Raw genomic sequence first — 5302 nt, forward strand, 5'->3', positions numbered from 1 at the left:
AGTCAGTTTGCTCATTACGCGATATATTTTTCGCATGGTATCACGAAAATGAGTATATTATGCAACGAAAATCTAATCTAAAAATCTGTTAAAGCAATGAAAATAAGTTTAGTATATTAAACTTAGAAATTAGTATATTAATTTCCATTGATTTTTTCCAATTTTCCCTAGATCTTATATAATTAAATCTTTTAAATCGAGCATAGTGACATGTTTACATAGATTTCTGAAACTAGCGATCACAAGTATAATTAATAAAATATTATCAATCACTGATTCCTTAAGATTCTTAATTGTTTATTTTTCATTACGCGTTTTAAAATTTTGAAAATCGGAAAAATTAAACCTAACCTAAAAGAATCTCTCGTACTCTTAGAATTACCAACTTTTCCCAGAGAATTTCCCCTAGATCTTTTTTCGAGACGGTTGATCGACAACACGGTAACACGATACAGGTGCAACTTGTCGCTTATTTACAGGTGTCATGTAGCTTCACCTATTAGCCGCTAGGATATCGGCTACGGAGAACTTAATCCACTTATCTCTCCCTCGGGCGCAAGGAAGTTCACGGTACGTATAACAGGTGTTGCTGCTGGTTTATCGGTTAAAGTTTGGGACAACGCGATTACTGCCACTCCAACGGGTCGGTCAGGTGTTGCCCGTTGGCGGGTCAACATTTTCGAGTTAAAAACTATCGATGCATCGCTGGTCACACAGCTTTGCCGGCTGTCGCGTGGAAAATTGTTTGCGTGCGCGTGTGAAAGTACGAAAAGTTTCGTATATGCCCAAAATCTCAAATTTTAATCCATTTAACGGTTACAATATGCACGATATTAATATATTCGTGGGACACCTTTGGAAGATCGGATTACAGAGGCGAAAGTTAACTCAAAGCTTGTTTATTAATTTATGTTCTAAGCAATTTATATTTGCGTCAGATGAACAGAATGAAATTGTGCTTCGAAGTATATAAAATACGTGTATAAGGTTTATTATTATTATTATTTTTTAATAATTAGCAATGTTAATAATTATGTAACAATTCAATAAAACTTAATAAATGATATTTGCCAAAAGAAAAAATAAAATTTAAATTTTGTAGAAATAAAATTTTCCATTTTCGATTATTTATATTTACTTTTATCTACTAATCTATTCCTTTTTCGAAAAATTATTTTAAATCTCATTTAGATTGTTTAAAAATTACCATTATTTCTATTCTTGATTGTAGATTTTTAAATAGAAAGTTGGATTTTAGATCAATTGCTAGAAAAATTCATTGATTTAAAATGGATGTCTTTTACAGTCTATACTCTATTTCTGAATGATAGTTCTATTTCGAAAATTACATTAGCAGACACGAATATAAATCACATCATTTCTAAGAGTTCACGTTTATGACCGCCCTGGCAGGATTCTACGAAATTCTTGTAGACGTTTAATGATGTAAAAAGAATCTTGGAAGACTGCCTTTTATAAAAGGTTCTATCGCTGCTATTTTAACTTTTACAAAGATTGCTGGATCGTTATATTTTTTTTTGTGAGAAAAATTTATAAGAAACTTATATTGAAAATTTTATTCTGAAAATTATGAAAATTCTTTTTTTAAATTTAGTAACAAAATTATTATTATACAAGATAAATTACTTTAAATAATTTTGTTGTTTTAACAAAATAGCTTTTTACTTAATATTCAATATTTTTTTAAATTACAGATTTAAATCTCATATTTAAATCATAAAACTCATGCAGTATTTATATTTCATGGCTTGTGGATTTTTACGCAAATACTTTTTTTATTAATATTATGTATATATTTTTTATATTTTATTTGTTACATATTTTTCTTTTCATATTAATTCTGTTTGCTAATGATAATTTATAATATTTCAAATGGTTGCAATCAATATTTGTAAATATTTTAAGTGGCATCTATATAACAAGATCAGGACAGGTACTCAAGCAAATTTAAATTATTAAATTATTCTATTTCAGCTTGTAGCATTTTCAATTTACAAATAAATTTTTACAAATAAAATTATACAAATTTATCAATGAAAATTTTTTGGTAATTTTGCAAAAATACATGTAATATATTTCTATTCTTCATGTATCTCACATAAATTTTTTTATTTAAATATATTATTTATAATTACAATACAATCATTATACTTTACATCTTCATCTCTCATAGTCTCTAATTTTTCTTTAAAAAATTTCTTCATATATTTACTTTCATATATTAACAAACTATAATCCTGTATTAATTCATTATATCCATAATCAAAAACTAAATCCATATGAAAAGTATCAAAACTATTATAAAATATTATTAATTGCTTCTTTCAATTTGAATACAAACTCTAAAATTTAATCAATCTTCAATAACTTGTTCCGATTTTAAAGTACATAAAGATTTTACGTTCATTCTAAAACGTGTTCCTAATTCATTATGCGAATGTTGCACGTTTATCACCAAGGCGTCTCCGCAATAATCAATTCCGCTTAAATATAGGGGAAAACAGGGTGTATACACGGCTGTATACATCGAGATAAAAGAATACAACGAAGATTTCCACGTGCGGAACGGTGTCACGTCGTTGCTCGTTGCTGATGAAGTGGATTATGCACGATGCGACAAGACGCGGAAGAGGATAAAACAGGGGAAAATTGAAGAACCGTGGCCAGGGGGGAAGGAGGATCTGTTCTAAGACCTCGAAGTAACCAGCATTTCCTTTCATGTCCTATTATGCAGAGGCACGAACACACATTGGAAAATGTCTTACGGCTCTTGTCGACGATGTTTAACGCGATCGAGAGAGAATATTAAAATGCGATCGGTCCTTGCTACGATTCTTTACAGGCTGATTTTTCTCTTATTCAAACCTCTTTCCTATTCTAACGTTGCGAATCAGTTGATGGAAGAATAGATTTTAATAAAATTTTAAGTTTAAGAAGTGATAAATTTCAATATCAGATTTGCTTTCAGATTTTACACAGATGAGATCATTCATGTTTGAAATAATTTGTTTGAGCTTTCATATGTGGTATATAAATAATATCAAGTTCAATGTTTTTCATCAGAGTGTAATAAATGTAATAGAGCATCGATATATAAATATTGTTTTGCATGAATATTTTTATTTGAAAATTAAATATGAAATTATTGTGAGTAGCTTTTAAATGTTTATTGTAACATTATTATAGCAATATTATAGGATGAGTTGAAAAAATATAATATAATAAGAAAGAAAAATAAAAATGTCATCCATGATTCAAAGAATTAATCTTGTAGCTTAACAAGGATAAAGAATACAAAGAAAGGATTTATACTAATCTATTCAACAAATTTTCTCATAGGAATTAATCAAATTGGTGTCTTGTTGGTTTCCGTAGTTTTGTTTTCGACGACGCGACGTCACTATGTTCTTTCGGCTTATAAAGCATATTTACGATCGTTAATATAAAACGTGCTACTGGATATTAAAGTTTGTCTTTCTCCTTATAGAGGATCGTGCATGATGCATCGTTGTGATGCATCCTAATGAAAATCCTTTTTCTCCTATTCTCTTTCACCGAAACTCATCCTTTTTCGCTCGAACTCATCGACAGGCCTTCTTCAGATCCCCGAGCTTTTTGCAAAGAAACATTAAATAGTCGACCTCGCGATACATGCCGTTATTAATCTTCTCTCTTCTCTTTTTCTCGTATGCAAGAGATCGTTCTAGGAAGAGGGATAAAAAGAGAAAGAAGAGAGGAAGAGAGTTTTCAATTTTCCTACCAAATACTTTAAACGGCTTGTTTTGTATTTCATTTTCTTATTCTCATCTATTCGCTCGTTCTTACTTGGATAGATTATATTATATATACAGAATGACCCAAAAATATAGGAACTAAATCCGTTAACTGGAGATTTCTGAGGTAATTTTAAACAAATATTTTAAGAAATATTTTTTTTTTTGCAAAAGTATTCGTTTCGACTTTGTTAACAAAAAACACTGGTCAATCACGGAGCACATAATCTTAGTCGAGCCGCGATTGTAGCGTTGGCTATGTGTTGCCATTGAGCACGAACAAATCTAAGCAATATATGAAGAAATACATATATATGTTTGAATATAAGAAATATTTTTTTATCGATAAGAAAAATTATATCAAATTATATTATGAACAGATATATAAATGTATAAGTATAAATATATAAATTTCAAATATAATGAAATTCATAATGATCTTTTACAGTTGCAATTTTTTTTAGAAATTAGGAAAAAAATTATAGGAGTATCTTACATTTATAGTGAAAATTTTTGCAATACTTTAGTGAATATTCACTGAATAGTGAATTTTATAAGGCTTTCATTTTTTAATTACAAGATAATACTTTTTCTTAAATTCACAATAATTCTTATAAAATTCACAATATCTTTCGATATTCAATTGTTTTGAATTTATTTAAGACACTTGTATTTAAACAGTTGGCAAGATCATAATAAACGACATAAAACATACATATTGATAATATACTCTGTAATCAAAATAAATAGTGAAAATTAAAGATAATCGATTAATAAATTCACTTTTAAATTTTAAAACACGAAAAATATCAAAAATCGTGTTTAATCCTAATTTTTGTGGCTCTAACCCTACTTACGTCACACAAAAAATTATGAACATCATTACCATTACATCCACGATCTCAAAAACGATCTTACCATTATCCATTTTATTATCCACTTGGTTCTTGGAATTATTGAGAAAAAAAAACACGAACACCGAAAAGGATGGCTACGTTCCAGGCGATCCACGTTTATTTACGGCCGGAAATCGGCGCGGGTTGTTCATTTGCCGGAATTGGAATGACCGACGACGTTGCGTCGGGTCGTCGCCATTGCAACGATAACGGTGTCGGGAAAATGAGAAATTCCAGCGAGTTTAATGAAAGTATTTAACAGGCAAAATTGCTGTACCGGTTTCCGTGTTTCCAACCCGCGAACCGGAAGTTGACGTGGGCCACGGATGAAAATTGAAATTGCATTTTCACCGGGTATTCGTTAAATAAATTCTTTTTTGTTTCTTTTTTCTTTTTTTTTTTTTTTTTTTTTTTTTTTTTTTTTTTTTTTTTTTTGCGCGCGCGCGCATTAAACTCGAGAGAGTTATTTTTCTCTTCGACTAATAACGTCGGGTCATAGCGTGGCCGCGTCGAGATATTTAAAAAAATACTTGGAGCGTTAAACATCCTATTAGTTCTGTTTAATTATACTTTCTTTCTTTTTTTTTTTTTTTTTTAACGAAGTTTATGGGC

General features: G+C 29.6%; 1 protein-coding gene across 1 annotated transcript in view; it reads right to left on the reverse strand.

Annotated features, from left to right (window-relative positions):
- LOC102676718 (kazrin) overlaps window positions 1–5302 on the reverse strand; it is a 34307-nt gene that overhangs the window by 25161 nt on the left and 3844 nt on the right. The window lies entirely within an intron of this gene.

This window comes from Apis dorsata, unplaced genomic scaffold (assembly GCF_000469605.1).
Source record: "Apis dorsata unplaced genomic scaffold, Apis dorsata 1.3 scaffold_88, whole genome shotgun sequence".
In the NCBI taxonomy this organism is placed as follows: Eukaryota; Metazoa; Arthropoda; class Insecta; order Hymenoptera; family Apidae; genus Apis; species Apis dorsata.